Source organism: Acanthaster planci, linkage group LG09 (genome assembly GCF_054643075.1).
Source record: "Acanthaster planci isolate LZ-2023a linkage group LG09, COTS_SCS, whole genome shotgun sequence".
In the NCBI taxonomy this organism is placed as follows: Eukaryota; Metazoa; Echinodermata; class Asteroidea; order Valvatida; family Acanthasteridae; genus Acanthaster; species Acanthaster planci.
In genome coordinates, this window is record NC_141785.1 from 5,002,661 (window position 1) to 5,019,362 (window position 16,702).

At 44.8% G+C, this 16,702-nt stretch overlaps 1 pseudogene across 1 annotated transcript in view; it reads left to right on the top strand.

Annotated features, from left to right (window-relative positions):
- The window catches only part of LOC110989431 (uncharacterized), a 36,012-nt pseudogene that overhangs the window by 13,450 nt on the left and 5,860 nt on the right, over positions 1 to 16,702 (top strand). Inside the window, exons 3-7 of the transcript XR_015426299.1 lie at positions 619 to 1,849; positions 2,581 to 2,771; positions 3,631 to 3,791; positions 4,400 to 4,493; positions 11,653 to 11,712. The product of XR_015426299.1 is annotated as an uncharacterized LOC110989431 (transcript). The remainder of the gene's footprint in view (positions 1 to 618; positions 1,850 to 2,580; positions 2,772 to 3,630; positions 3,792 to 4,399; positions 4,494 to 11,652; positions 11,713 to 16,702) is intronic.

Below are 16,702 nucleotides of genomic sequence, written 5' to 3' on the forward strand. Positions count from 1 at the left end.
GGACCATTTACCCAGGGATGTGCAACTTTAACTCAGGCCAGCACAGTATCAAAAGCAGAAATTAAACTGGATTATCTCTAATGATAAAACATATATTCCTGTCTACCACTTTGTTTTCTTGTAATATTTTAAGTCAGGGTACACCCTTTCTAAAAATTTGTTGCTCAAGATATTTCATCTGTAGATTCTGAGAAAAGTGTACTATAAATTGGGGAATTTTGCCTCATTAAAATTTCATGTCTGCTTGAAATCGATAAATAAAGATGATTTATTCGTCGAAACGAATAGATTTAAGCACCTCGTTGGCGCGTCGTCTCGGCATAACCATGGCTGCACTATACATGCTGCATCCTGCAACGCATGTCATGTGGTCGCAAGTTTTTTCGAGAAAGTGGAGCGGGGGTCATAATTATCCGTAACACGCATGGAACCAAGGTCGTGCATGTGTTTGCACTGGGGCTGCTCGTGGTTGCACATCCCTGGGTAAATGGTCCGTGCTTGAACCTAATGACTTTCAAATATGACAACAGTCATAGGTGTGTCGTTAAGACTCTGTGTTTATTTTTTTAACATTGAAATAAAGTTGACTGAATGATGGCATTGATTGGTTTCCCATAGCAACCCTGGCAGGAAAAATTTCCCGTGTGTTTCCTTGCCCAGAAACTGAAGAAGAGGTGTACATGGAGCTCATCCCAGGCTGATGATACAGTCGACCTGAGAACAAGGCTGTGTAGGAACCACCCCAGGGGCTACAGAATCAGCCGTGCACAGAATACTGTATAACTAGGGTCTGCCAACACCGGTACAGTGGTACGTCATTCTCTTTGTAGGCGTTTACAGATTGCCAGAATTGATGATGTATTCGTCAGAGATGCCACTTTTCCGATTTTATCGGGATTTCCCTTTTTTTTTTAAACAGACCTCTGAAATTCAGATTTTCCCTTCTGACTCGAAAGGAAAGGCTGGAAAAGAAAACGCAAACGGGAACGCATTGATTTTCACCTCTGTAAATTCCACTTCAATGACGGTCACGCAAAGGATGCGTGTGTACAGCTCCTTTCCCGTAGTAGCCTTAAAAACAAGGCTGCATGCTTTTGTATGATCGTCAAAACGACCAGATCCAGCAGCACCACGCGTACCAAGTACTGCACGGCACAGTGAACTGTCTGAACACACACCTTCTGTGGGTGTGTGAATCGATTTGTGCTTGCTTCACTGCATCGCCCTGTGCACCTTTTGTGGGCGTTTAGCACATTCATCACACAGCCTTGAATTCAAGTCTGTCATGTCAGTCAGTGGTTCCCGATTGCAGTGGTTGTATGAATAGGAATATTGTACATAAGTCGGGAACCAACTACTCCACGGTCATTCATGTGTTTTTGCAGGACGCACAGGGCTGTTGATCAATGTCTACAACCATGCTGCAATGTAACCGTGCATGTTTTGGTGTTAAAACTTTCATGATACACGTGTGCTTCATGCAGCAAATGTTGTCATAAGATGGAAATATGTAGAATTTTAGACTTGAAATCCCCCCCTGGGTATTATGCAACTTCAAATTAAACCTGGTAGCATATGGTTAAAAGTTCCAAAAACTTCTTTCATGGTTTCACTTGAGTTAGGAAGCGGGTGGAACATCCGAAAGTTACATTGTCTTCAACTCTTAACTTTCACCTCATATTTCCTGAGCTTTGTTGATGACAGAGTACAAAATGTCCCATGGGTCTACCTTGATGGAGCCGATCCAATTCATCTCTCCAACAACCACCCTTCGCTGTTCTGACCACCAGGATGTTAACCTCTCCGACATCAAGGAGCTCCATCCAAGTCAGTTCACGCCAAGCCGCAGGCAAGCTTGTCTTTCCTTTATTTCTGGCCCAATATCGTTTTAACGTGTGAAAAAAAAAAGCAATTACAAAATATGGAGTGCTTGATGCTTCAATCCTAGCAGACTCTTTTGCCTTTGAGAAAGATTCTGCTAGAATCAAAACGTCAGGCCCTCCATATTTTGTGATTTGTATTTTTGGTCCCTATAGTCAGCAAGCAGTTTCCGGCAGTTTTGTATTACATATCTCTGAAAAAAAAAGTTAAATTACTATTTTCAAAGAGACTGGAATTCTTTTTATCGGTCTTTGAACATTCAGTCTAATTTCATTTTTCTCAAATCTTTCATTTTGTGACCTTCTTTGCCGCTCAGGACAGTGTGAAGTCATTCCATATATGCCTCAGACTGGGGTTATTCATTTTCCTTCTCAAATTTTTGTTAATTTTTTTCACGTGAGGTGGCAGCATTGGCCAAAAAATTAACTGCTTACATGTATACTGGTAAGTGCATGGTCATTAAAAGACAAATGAGATTGGATGGTTTACATTTGAATGGGCAGGGGAAGCCCTGCACTAAATCACATCTTTCTCCTCACCAGTCCTCTAGCGGCAGGTGCAGTATGTACATATATGTGGGAATTTGTAGAGCACCACCATTGTTCTTCATCTTCACTGATGCAAGTGTAGTGCTACACGTAGTTCATGTACCAACCATGCTTCTAATTGTGCAATTCGGTGTCTTCTTTTTGGCCGCAGACAATGGTGACCCCTTCAGTTGGAATGTCAGGCCAAAGAACGTCCACTATATCTGTGGTTGAAATCCGCCAAAAGTTGAAACAGCGTATCCCTGTCATTTTCTGGGAACCCTTGAAGAAACAGTTTTGCAAAAGAAGGCAGCGCCATCTCTGGAATTCTTGAGGGCACTGTTTCAAATCTTCAAATCTAACGTAAGGAATTTCTTCACCTTGTCATTTGTTCAACAGAGAGACCATCCCCAAAGCAAACCATGGGACGTATTACCATCCTTTGTGACAAACTTACACAAACACTCCAAGATGTTTACAGTTAACAACAAAATTATTCGTACCCCTTATAAATTTTTGGTTTTGTGTTTTTCTAAAGAATGAAAGGTCGGTACATAATATTTGGGGCATAGTTAAAAACTTTTAGCTGTCAGGTTTTAATGACTAAAGGCTTTGGTTCCACCTCATTTGCATAACAAAGAAAATACTACATTAATTAAATTCTGACATGCTCAGAATTATTCATATATACCCTTTATCAATAAGAGTTAATATCACCGTTAATATTCAATCGCAAAGCAGTTGTTCTTGATTACAGCATCTAGGCAGTTTGTGTAGCTGTTCACAAGTGTTTGGCACTGTTCCACAGGAATCTGGGCCCACTCTTCCTTGGGGAAGACCTCTAGCTCTTTCGGGTTGGAGGGCCTGCGGGGTTGCACCTTGGTGTTGAGGGTTTTCCACAGGTTTTCAATGGGATTCGGGTCTGGGCTTTGGCTTGATCAGGGTAGCACATCCACACTGTTATCCTTGTCCTATTGGTATGCCCAGTTGGGGCCGAGATGGAGATTTTCCTGCAGAATCTTGATGTACTGCGCCTTCTTCATAATTCCTCTTTTACGAGATTGCCAGACCCACTTTTAGAGAAACAACCCCACAGCATAATGCTGCCACCTCCGAACTTCACAGTCGACACAGTGGTCTTTGGGTTGAATGCTGATGTGTTTGATCGTTCTGTTCAGTAAACGTTAATGTCCACATGTTGAATTTTTTGTTACGTTCACAGCACCGATGCCCGACTGTGGTGTGACACGATTGAGTATCCTGACTTGTCTACCTCTCTGCTTGCAGTACTCGTGAATGTCCTGACGCTGACACCATACGGCACCTGTTGGAATCACAACGCATCACTGAAATGCACTCTGCAAGTTGAGGGTAACAGCTAGGGTGAGAATTTTCATGTTTACTTACTGGTGTAGGTGGGGTTAACTTTGCGGGGGGGGGCACTTTGGATGCCCTCATTTTCCAGAGGAGAACATTCAGCGGGGTTTTGTCATAGTGAGCACTGACCAAATCTAAGATGGACTATTATGCACCCTTTTTTTTCTCCTTTCTCGATAACTTGGGGGGGGGGGTTGTAGTAATGCCTCTGTTCTCGGTAACTAATTTACTTTGCTATTGCATTCACCTGAAGTAGATGACGTGGCCTTTGGGTTATCAAAAGACCACGTCTGCACCAACCCTAGCTTGCTCTCTTCTCACGCACTCTACTAAGGACTAAGAGCAAAAATGAGTCTTGGGTCAGGGAATATCCGATTCTTGGATGTCAACCACTGCACTGCCTCATGTTTTATGATTTTATTTTTTGGAGGCCTCTTCAGATTGCACCAACATCTTGTACATGGACAGACATTGTCTTTGGTGTGTTTGATGGATCTGTGCGATTGTTCCATCCTGCTCTGCTATCAGTTGATTGATCCTATATAAAAATCTGTTTATCCTATTGCTGTCACTAGTAAAAATATTATATCCTGATGTTTTCTTTTCCTATTCAGGGTTATGGAAAACTTTTGGAAGGGGCATCGAAGTCTTGGATTTCATACGCAGATCAGTCCATCGACTAGATGTTCCGAACCATCCATCGTTCAGGTGATGTTAATTAAACTATCATTAACCAAAGTCCTCACTCCACCTTGTCCTAAGTGTACCCACCTTAGCCTATCTTTAAACCATTAGGAAGTTAGGTATGCATTTCAGATCTTAAACTGGTTTATTTGAGAGTGTAAGAAAGGTTGGCAACATTAAAACATTTTGACCTCATTGAATTCAAAACCAGAGAGATACTGACATGTTTCAGTCAAAGAAGAAAACAAGCTCAATCTTTCACTGCTGAAGTTGTATTTCAATATTACTGGCACATTTTATCCGGTTGTTTTAGGCGTGAGGTCAAAATACAAACGCTTTTGAAAGCGTTCAATGCTTTGTAAACGGTAAGCCTCACGGACGGTCAACATCGAACATTGAACAGACGAACGCTTCAGCAAGGCTGGCCAAACCGTTGCGGTCGAGTACACCTTGCACTGTGCAGCTTCCAGCAAACAATGGACAGCTCATCGCATTACGGCATCATAGACTTCTGCGGTCTGGTGGATTAGTCATAACAATAGCTCTTTACTTTACGGGAAAACGTACAAAAATGCAAGAAAACTTAATAAAAAACAAACACAACGAAAAATGGATAGTGAGGCGTACGGCATGCTCCACACGTGCGTAAACATACTGAAACTTACAATGGCCGGCATCATGAGATGGTTGTAAAAAGCATATGGTGAGAATCACTCAGAAATCAACCAAGAACACGCAACGTACGGCATTGTCGCTGCATAACATTTTTAAAATTCTCACTACATCCAATCGTGCTCATATATATTCAGATTTATTAGTTTATTTGCCAATCTCCGATAGTCACGCCCTTACGTTCCATATTAAGGTAATGACGTTCCATATTAGGCCTATGGTCTCATAAATGGAGTGCAAAACGAATTTTGGTGGGATGCTGATCACAGTCGCACTCGCGCTCGATCCAAGGCATCCCCGCATGAAATTTTTGCCAAGCGGTTCGCTTATGCTGTGCTTTAGTGCAGCGTGCGAGGAGATTTTTGTTCGCGCGGTGGCCTAACTTGCCTTTCATTTGACCATGAAGGGTTTGATCTTAATGCGAATGTGTTGTAATGGAATTTTCCAGATCTGAAATAACAAAATGCTGTTTTCCATTCAAAAGAGGCTGATGGAAAATCACTCCTTTGGTCACGTGCACGCCGTCCCTGGAAAGGTTCCCCCTCAGATATGCAACGAAAGCCATTTTCATAGTTTTCAAAAGCCATCTATTTCGCAAAAATAACCAAATACAATTTGCTCGAAATTTGATTTTAATCTTGTATTTTGTACTGGAGGAAAGTCCTAATTGAGAATCCGTTTTTTTTCTATTTGCACAAATCTTACGATGGTTTTGTTGAGTCAAGTGTGGTCCGAACACAACCGCTTCTGGTCGGCAAAACACGGTCGGAAACTAACACACCCTCGACGATAACTTTATATAGAATGTACTCATAAACAAACTCTTGGGGAAAACGTTTATAAAAAAGGTATTCAAATCAAAGTTGCTTGCAGATCAAAAGAGATAGCAGATTCATAATTTTATACGTAGAAAAAATTTATAGGCCTTTCGATGTCTCAATGTGCATTGTACTTGTACATGTGTGTACATGTCTGAACCCCAACCGATCCGAAGTTCGGCAAAAAATGTCCAAGCCCTGTCTGAACCGAACACATACTTGCAGCACTATTTGATGCGGAGTTGGACATTTATTTTTATTACCTTCAAAGAATATGGTACACGTGACAGAAGTTCCAAATAAATTCATATTGCGTGTATGTGAATATTTCCTTTCATAGACGATAGATTAGGTGTTAAAATGAGGCAACCATGTTTGGCATTTCCCGTCACTCCCATATAAACGCATTTATTTTCCAGTCTAAAAAATGCTTAAACACGAACAATTATCTTGGGGCGATGCCTTTTTGTCATGAAATACCCACTCAAAACGTATCTAAAGCTAGATAAATGTCTGTAGCCTAGAATGCAGTTGATTTTGCGTCTCTATCACAAGGTGTTAACCACTAATCCTCACGGCCAGCCCAGGAAGGCTGACCGGAGCCAGTGAAGTTCTCCTTGAATAGGATCTTTTGTTCACAACTATGGCTGTGTAAGCCACAAACTCCATTGTTGTCAGGGTTGCTCGTGAAGCTAGACAGTCCAGGACAGACGGTTCTTTTCAAACCGTTGAACTGTCCAACACCAAAAGACGAACGGAATGAAGGGGGATTAACACCAACCGTTGAACTGTTTCTAAACCGTCTGTATTTTGACCTCATGCCTTACAGCAAAGTGTTGTATTCCACATTCGTCTTCCTGAACCAGGGTTCACTGTTGTTGCTTTTTGACGTTCTGTTTTTTATTTCAAGTTATCATGAATCTCTGAATAGAAGAGTGATCATCTACATTGTACATGTACACTGTATGTTACATTTCTGTTAGTATTGCAGTAAAAAGCCCCATCCATTTCACTTTCAATACAAGCTTGGATTGAGGCAATATTGTTCATGGATCCAATGTGAACCAGTGGGTGGACGTGAGCGTTGAACCTTAACCACATGCTGCCGGGTGCTTTTAAAAAATGCAGTCCATACTTAAGGGCGATTTTCAAGTTTTTCAGTGTTCTTCAAAAATTCATCATTTCATTTAATGGACGTTTACACCCACACGAATGACTGTGTGGTGGCTACTCTAAGCTGACAGGTGACCTTCATTGACTCCTGAATATTTCAGCCAGGCCTGCCGCCCTGTAAAGAGAGCCCAGAATTTGTGAGGTGTTGTGTAATTTCCTTTGTTCTCAGTGAATGCGAGTGGCATCTTTTCAAACGAGGTTGGATTAGCATGCAGCGGTGCTGTGTTGCTTATCAGTGGGGCACTGGAGCACTTTTGTCCCCGCTGATAATCCGCGGGTGCGCTATGCCCCAAAACAGTGGTATACTGTTTCAAAACAGTGACTGATTACCTTCAAAATTGCAAGCCGAAAAATGATGGCCGTTCCCAGCAGCAGGTCTTTTGTTCTGAGTACGGTCTTTTGTTACACCGATCAGCTCTTTTGTCCCATTTTCGGCACTCCTTCTCTGCATATAAACCCATGGTGCTCGAAACAGGGTTTCCGGCAGCAAGTGGTTAAAGGCCTATGTGTTAGTCTGAGCAACTTAAACCAGCTGATTGACATGAGAGTATAACCATCATAGCTCTAATCTCAGTAATGGCTGGATTTCAGCCTCACACAATTCAGACTTGAGTGACCAGTCCAAGCTCTTGAGTCGCTTACAAGACTTGAGTGAATTTGAGCCTCAAACAATACTGAGTTTAATAACTGATATGCTTGGCAAATTTTGTGCATAGTAGTCATGTGATTATTGGACCCTAGCTAGAACTTGTTTTCTCTTGGCTTATCATGTGAGCACGAACACTGAACTGTTCAAGTTCTGATTCATTTCTTGACTTCATTTATACCTGCTGACAAGTCAGAAGCTGGGGCACTATTCAAGTGACCAACCCTAGCTTTAGTCTCAGCAACATGAACCAGCAGGTGGACTTGAGCTGCAAACCGTCCAGGATTGAGTGACCAACTCTAGCTCTAATTTCAGAAACGGCTGGACTTCATCCTCAGACCGTTCAGGCTTAATTGACTAACCTGGGTCTTCTCTCAGAAATATGAACCAGCCGGTGGCTGGACTTGGGCCTCAAACCTGCCAGGATTGAGTGACCAATCCTTGGTCTGAGCTTGTCAGCATGAACCAGTTGATGGACTTGAGCTTCAAAACATCCAGGCTTGAGTATAGCTCTTCAGCCTCAAACTAGGCTAGAGTAACTGTGGCTTCAAACCAACCAGACTGGAGTAACCAATCCTTGCTTTGGTCTCAGCAACAAGAACCAGCAACTGAACGTGAGCATCTAACCAAACAGGCTTGAGTGACCAATTCTAGTTCCGGCTTTAGCAACAAAAGAAGCAGGTAGACATGAACCTGACACCTCCCAGGATTGAGTAGCCAATTCTTGCTCTGGTCTAATCAACATGAACAAGCAGGTGGACTTGAGCCTCAAACCATCCAGGCTTGAGTGACCAGACCAAGCTTGTGAGCCTCTTTAGGTGTAAGCCTTAAAGAGCCTCTTACCAGGTGGAACTTGCTCATCGAGCCAGACACCATCCAGGCTTGAGTGACCAGTCCTAGTTCTTGAGCCTCTTACTAGGGTTGAGTTTATCTTGAGCCTGACACCATCCAGGCTTAAGTGACCAGTCCTGGCTCTTGAGCTTCTTACCAGGCTTGAGTTTATCTTGAGCCTGACACCGTCCAGGGTTAATTGACCAGTCATAGTTCTTGAGCCTCTTACTAGGCTTGAGTTTATCTTGAGCCTGACGCCATCCTGGCTTGAGTAACCAGTCCGAGCTGTTGAGCCTCTTACTGCGGTTGAGTTTATCTTGAGCCTGACATCATCAGGGCTTGAGTGACCAGTCCGAGGTCTTGAGCCTCTTACCAGGCTTGAGTTTATCTTGAGCCTGACACCATCCAGGCTTGAGTGACCAGTCCTAGTTCTTGATACTCTTAGTAGGCTTGAGTTTATCTTGAGCCTGACACCATCCTGGCTTGAGTGACCAGTCCTAGCTGTTGAGCCTCTTACTAGGGTTGAGTTTATCTTGAGCCTGACACCATCCAGGCTTGAGTGACCAGTCCGAGGTCTTGAGCCTCTTACCAGGCTTGAGTTTATCTTGAGCCTGACACCGTCCAGGCTTGTGTGAGCGGTCCTAGCTGTTGAGCCTCTTTCTAGGGTTGAGTTAAACTTGAGCCTGACACCATCAGGGCTTGAGTGACCAGTCCGAGGTCTTGAGCCTCTTACCAGGCTTGAGTTTATCTTGAGCCTGTCGCCATCCAGGCTTGAGTGACCAGTCCTAGCTGTTGAGCCTCTTACTAGGGTTGAGTTTATCTTGAGCCTGACACCATCCAGGCTTGAGTGACCAGTCCTAGTTCTTGAGCCTCTTATGAGGCTTGAGTTTATCTTGAGCCTGACACCGTCCTGGCTTGAGTGACCAGTCCTAGCTGTTGAGCCTCTTACTAGGGTTGAGTTTATCTTGAGCCTGACACCATCCTGGCTTGAGTGACCGGTCCTAGCTGTTGAGCCTCTTACTAGGCTTGAGTTTATCTTGAGCCTGATACCATCAGGGCTTGAGTGACCAGTCCTAGTTGTTGAGCCTCATACCAGGCTTGAGTTTATCTCGAGCCTGACACCGTCCAGGCTTGAGTGACCAGTCCTAGTTCTTTAGCCTCTTACTAGGGTTGAGTTTATCTTGAGCCTGACACCATCCAGGCTTAAGTGACCAGTCCTGGCTCTTGAGCTTCTTACCAGGCTTGAGTTTATCTTGAGCCTGATACCGTCTAGGCTTAAGTGACCAGTCCTAGTTCTTGAGCCTCTTTCCAGGGTTGATTTAAACTTGAGCCTGACACCGTCCTGGCTTGAGTGACCAGTCCGAGGTCTTGAGCTTCTTACCAGGGTTGAGTTTATCTTGAGCCTGTCACCATCCAGGCATGAGTGACCAGTCCTAGCTGTTGAGCCTCTTAGTAGGGTTGAGTTTATCTTGAGCCTGTCACCATCAGGGCTTGAGTGACCAGTCTGAAGTCTTGAGCCTCTTATGAGGCTTGAGTTTATCTTGAGCCTGACATCGTCCTGGCTTGAGTGACCAGTCCTAGTTGTTGAGCCTCTTACTAGGGTTGAGTTTATCTTGAGCCTGACACCATCCTGACTTGAGTGACCGGTCCTAGTTGTTGAGCCTTTTACTAGGGTTGAGTTTATCTTTAGCCTGACACCATCAGGGCTTGAGTGACCAGTCTGAAGTCTTGAGCCTCTTACCAGGCTTCAGTTTATCTCGAGCCTGACACCGTCCAGGCTTGAGTGACCGGTCCTAGCTGTTGAGCCTCTTACTAGGGTTGAGTTTATCTCGAGCCTCACACCATCCAGGCTTGAGTGACCAGTCCTAGTTGTTGATCCTCTTACTAGGCTTGAGTTTATCTTGAGCCTGACACCATCCTGGCTTGAGTGACCGGTCCTAGCTGTTGAGCCTCTTACTAGGGTTGAGTTTATCTCGAGCCTGACACCATCCAGGCTTGAGTGACCAGTCCTAGTTGTTGAGCCTCGTACCAGGCTTGAGTTTATCTTGAGCCCGACACCATCAGGGCTTAAGTGACCAATCCTATCTCTGGCTTTATCAACAAAAGAAGCAGGTGGGCATGAGCCTGCCACCATCCAGGCTTGAGTGACCAGTCCTAGCTGTTGAGCCTCTTACTAGGGTTGAGTTTATCTTGAGCCTGACACCATCCAGGCTTGAGTGACCAGTCCGAGGTCTTGAGCCTCTTACCAGGCTTGAGTTTATCTTGAGCCTGACACCGTCCAGGCTTGTGTGAGCGGTCCTAGCTGTTGAGCCTCTTTCTAGGGTTGAGTTAAACTTGAGCCTGACACCATCAGGGCTTGAGTGACCAGTCCGAGGTCTTGAGCCTCTTACCAGGCTTGAGTTTATCTTGAGCCTGTCGCCATCCAGGCTTGAGTGACCAGTCCTGGCTCTTGAGCTTCTTACCAGGCTTGAGTTTATCTTGAGCCTGACACCATCAGAGCTTGAGTGACCAGTCCTAGTTGTTGAGCCTCTTACCAGGCTTGAGTTTATCTCGAGCCTGACACCGTCCAGGCTTGAGTGACCAGTCCTAGTTCTTGAGCCTCTTACTAGGGTTGAGTTTATCTTGAGCCTGACACCATCCTGACTTGAGTGACCGGTCCTAGTTGTTGAGCCTTTTACTAGGGTTGAGTTTATCTTGAGCCTGACACCATCAGGGCTTAAGTGACCAATCCTATCTCTGGCTTTATCAACAAAAGAAGCAGGTGGGCATGAGCCTGCCACCATCCAGGCTTGAGTGACCAATCCTAGCTCTGGCTTTAGTTACAAAAGAAGCAGGTAGACGTGAGCCTGACACCATCCAAGATGGAGAGACCAATCCTAACTCCTAGTCTCAGTAATATCATGCATGGTAGTCACACATGGCAGGGTAAATTGGAAGATGTTTGTGTGAGCCATGTGTCTTGTTTCTGGAGTTACTTACAAACATCAAATCATTGCACCAAATTGCTGAAGATTTAACAAAATTTGTTATTCCCTTCTTTCAGTGCTGCAATCACAATGATCTGCCATCCTGAAGAGTCAATTTTCTTGATGAAGATGTGTGGGTAAGTAGTGATTGATTCTTTCTCAAACCTCGGGGATATATCAGAAGTAAGGAACATACATGTATTTTACATGTATGTTGGCACTGTTATGTTGGTTTTTTATTTCTTCTGATGTGTTTAGAGAAATGAGCAACACTGAATTCATAGGCAAAGGTGCTGTAAGAATATCTTTTGAAAAATTTGGCAATTGAAAAAATTATTTAGCCATAAAATAGCTGTTTTTCCCCAGACAATTTAACAGAACATTGTTTCAGACCATTTCATCCCCACTCCCCATTTTAAACTCGGCTTTCTATGCCCGATCTTTCTTAGACTTGACATGCATGTAGACATGTTCATTATGATCAGAACAGAGGTATGGCTTTATTGTTGCTGTCATTTTAAGGCCATGTTTGTTTCGGCTTGCATTCACATCATTTGGAAAAGTTGGCATTTTGGGCCGATGAGCTCTTTTGAAAAAATAGGTGTAGCACACGAAAGGAACATGTCTGATATTCACCAAATTGGGATCAAAATGACTGAAACTTATTACTAGAAAATTTCCTTAAGGTTTGGTGTTTTAAAAATTGCACTGTGAGGATATTGGAAGATAAGGAGGGGCAGATTCTAACCGCCCCCCCCGGAGCTGTTTGGGTTCAGACAAATTAGTCTGACCTCGGTCATGAGAACACAGTCAATACAACATTCGTCTTTAATATAACAAGGGTTAGGTCCCCATCCTTTTTTCTCCTGATAATACAAGGTAATCGGCCAAGTCCCAAGGACCTCTTTTAAAATGCGTAGCTGGGATGAATTTTTCTTAAACACAAATTTTCTTCACCTTTGTATCTTCTTTAACCACTACCAGCCGGGGACTCCGAAATCGGACCCGTATGGTTTATATGCGTGGCCGAGGTCTCCGAACTCGGACAAAGGAAACAGGGCCCTGTAACAAAAGACCGTACTCCGAACAAAAGACCAGGCTGCTGGGCATTACGGGCATTTTTCACTCTCAAACGGGGTGATAATCCAGCATTGTTTTGAAACCGTATACCAGGGTTTAGGGCATTTAGAGCAAGCGGATTACCACCAGGGACAAAAGCTCTCCACCGCAGCGATGAGCCACACAGCACCGCTGCACGTTAATCTGGCCCCTATTGAAAAGAGGTCATCTGTGCACTGAGCCAGGTTCATGAACAAAAGACAGTTGTATAACACCGCACAATCTGGGCTCTGTTTACAAGGCTGCAGGCCTGACTGAAATACTCAGGCGTCAATGAAGGTCACCTGTCAACTTGTAGTAGTGTCTAAAGATTACTTTGTGCGGCTATAAACGACCGTTAAATGGAATGATGAATTTTTGAAGGATTTTGAAAACGGAACAAATGATAGTCATGCCGGGCCCAGCATCATCAACGTTGAAAAATGCCCCGGCATGAAGTGGTTAATTGTAGGAAAACCCTTCTGCAATTCTATTTATCAAATATATTAAAAACAACTTGTTTTTAAAGATAGCCGTCAGCTGAACCCTTAAATTCTTTCATTTCATTCCAGCAACTGCGGGAATATATTTTCTGAACAGAATTGAGTGCACAAATAACTAGAGATGACAAATGTAAAGGTTCTCCACATGTTATCCTGCAGTTTTTTAAAAAATTTGGGTTGAAAGAGCAAACTTTTTAACTGTTGGGGAAGCTCTTTGTGCGAAATTCGCCACATTTAAAAATTGTTCGTGAATGATGTAATCATTCACCACGTGATGCAAATTTTCCAATCCAAGACTGGAATGAAGTTCATAGGTTGTGACACAAAGCAGTAAACATGGAGACGTCCCGCGATGATTGTCTCTAACAAAAGGGGCCTCAGAAACTTAATTGCATTATGAGTACATTGAGTGAAGTTCCGACGTGCATGTATTTCCCCTGCTGTCAGCAATTAATTACGTTTTCATCTCCATGTTGGATAGCATAGCCCACCGGTATCTGTATTGTACAAAACTAACTCTCCTTTGGCATTTCATTTTTTTATTCTAGTAAGCCAGGGCTGTTTTCCAATACTCAACTTCAGCTCCGTCTCTTGCTTCAACTGTTTTTTTTACTACCTGACTTTGAAGCTGTAAGCACACTCATTAGTCTAATAGTGCCACAAAACACTATAAGATCCAAGAGAGCAATAACTTATAATCCAATTTGATTTAAACGCTTCAGGCTCACAATCGGGGATTGGTTTCAGGGACAAAGACTGAGACGGAGACGAAGTTGGGTATTGGAAAACGGCCCAGATCATGAAATACTTTGAGACCAGAAGAACAATGGTGTTGTCTACCAGATCAAAAATGTCACCTGACAAAAATCATGAGCTGTCTTTTCTTAATTTGTCGCATATATTCATAATACAAATCAAAATTTATAACATTGAAGGATTGACATAATTGCAGTTCTCTAATTTTGAAGTTGGAAGTGCCCAAACAAAGCCTTAGAAGCGTATATTGTGCAGTCTCCTGTGTTCACATAACCCTGTCCAGCTTACATATCCAAATTTTCCATGTGCCTATTACAATTCGCTGAAAAGACTTGATTATGCATGCTGCCCCCTGACCCACCACAATGCAATGGGGTCCCGCTGCCATGTTCATCCTTCTTTTCTCAGCGCCTATAGTTTATGGATGTGTCTTTTATGACTCCTCAAATTCTCAAGTTCCGTACCTTTCGTGCTATTGATTTGACTTGATACCTTTTACGAAATGAAGTGTTTTCTTGTCTATTAGTAAGAGTGCTTATTTCATTTCTTGCATGCTATGTTTTCTGGTGGTTCTTTTCTGCCCCTTTTTTTTCTATACATCATATAGGGCCCTTTGCTCACTATGTGGTGCTCGCGTTCGAATAATAATGGCCCAACGCAGTTCAGGTGTGGCCGCTGAGCAGGGCTTAGTGAGCCGCCCACTCCCCTGTGGTGCGGTTTTGCGTTTACTGATTAATGGCCTTGACCAGGAGAGATCCGAGTAGGCCAGGGCAGAGGCATCCCGGGCCTGGATTGTCATGATCAGGCAGACGGGAGTACCACAATACCTGATCGGATACCCTCCTTGACTAGAGAGAACCAGAGTACTGAAACTCCTAGATCAAAACAGCCTCTATAGATCAGGCGGACCGAAGTACCGCTAAGCCTTTGATCTCTGATGACCACTACCAGGATTGATCAGGCTGAGGGTGTGGTTCCTTAATAAAGCCCTTGATCACTGATGACTACCACCCACCACCGAGACAAGCCTGCTGGACTTCTGTCGTCGTCTTCAATGCCCACTCCCGGCGGCTGTGGGCAGCCCAGCAGTCAATGGGCCTGAGGTGGTGGGCCCCGAGGCTACACCTATTCATCGGGTTGAACGGATTTTCTGCATCAATGCCTTTGATCACTATCGTTGGGAGTAATGAGCTGTCCCTTCCTGTTATGCTGAAGGTTCCGGGCATGCCTACCGCATCCCCGGATGGCCCTACTGACTGATGGCTCCTTAGGGCCTGCGAGGACGGTCCGCCGTCTGCCCCAGCCCCTGTTCGCCGGGTGACATCCGCTCGGAAGTCGGGCCAGTCTACTCCCTCCAGGTGGACAGCGGGCTCCACAGGGGGATCGCCATGCTCCACCGCTTCAGTCACGGGTGAGCCTACAACCCTGTATGCTTTTAAGCCTCCCATTGCCTCGGACGATGGTGCCCCTTCTGTACTGTTACATCACCGGGGTTTCCGTCAGCTCATTTGCAGCTCCAACCTGCCGGTGGATTCCGGTCATGAGCCTACTAATCTTGATCTCAGACGTTCTTCGCTAGAGACGACCAACCTTTCGGGGGATCCTTGCCCGGCCCTTCCTCCGCCTGTGCTGGCCTCCAGTCCCCCGCTTCGACAAAGTCCAAGAAGTGCAAAGCCAAGTGATCCTCCTCGGCTTCTTCCTCATCCAAGACCAAGAAGAGACGCCATTCCCAGCCGGATCAGCCTCCATGGATGGCGACTCTCCAGTCTCTTTCGGAGGCCTTCTCGTTGCTCGCCAGCAAGATAGACTCTAAGCCGCAGCCAGTGGTGACGGGGCCTGATCCGGATCCTCTCCCGGCCGTTCCGCCTCCTACTCACGGGCGTCCTTCTGAGTCCGGTGTGACTTCTGTTCGTCCAGATCTATCTCCCCAATAAGTTCCAGTGCCAGACCAAGCCCGACTCAAGGTGATCCGCCTCCCTCTGAACTTGGCCTTCAACCCCACTCTTCTGAGGATGGTGACAACAGAACATGAACAGAGCAGAGATCAAGTGCCACCCTGTACGCCATGAGTCAGCTGAGCCCGTCTTTCCAGATATTCCCCTGGACTGTTCTTGTGTGGAAATGATGAATGCCCTGGTGAAGGATAAACACTGGCATGCATTCCTGCCCAGAGCTTCATCTTATTACCGGTTTCCTCGGACGGATGTTTCTCGCTTCCTGTTAACCCCAGATATTTCTAACGCTGCCAGAGACAAGATCTCATTTGAGTCTGGCTAGGCGAAAACCTTCCGGGATAAGGACAAAGCTACGCTTGACCTGTATCCCTCCGTCGCATTGATACGGCATCCCGCTTTGGCTTCCGATGTTTGGGCTTTCTTGTCCTTCTATCTGAGTGTATTGCCCGGGCCTGTAAAGAAGACTCTCCGGTCTCTCCAGACTTTTCGGCCCTATCTTTACGAAGCCTTGATGAGGGACTTGAATGATCTTTGAACAGTTCACTTGCATTTCCATTCTGGCCGCTTGTACCTGCAGATCCAACGTGGTAGACACCATGGATATCCCCTATGGGTCCGTCAAGAATAGGCTTATGAGCCTCCACCTTCTGGGGGTGATCTCTTTGCTGAGAAGTGCACTGAAGTCCTCGAGTCGGAGATAAAACGTTTGGAGACTGCTAAGAAAATATCAATTTGTGAACCTGCACCTCCACACCGTCAGCCTCCACCATGGCTGAGAAGACGAGTGAACCAGGCACCACCGGTTGCTCGCCCCT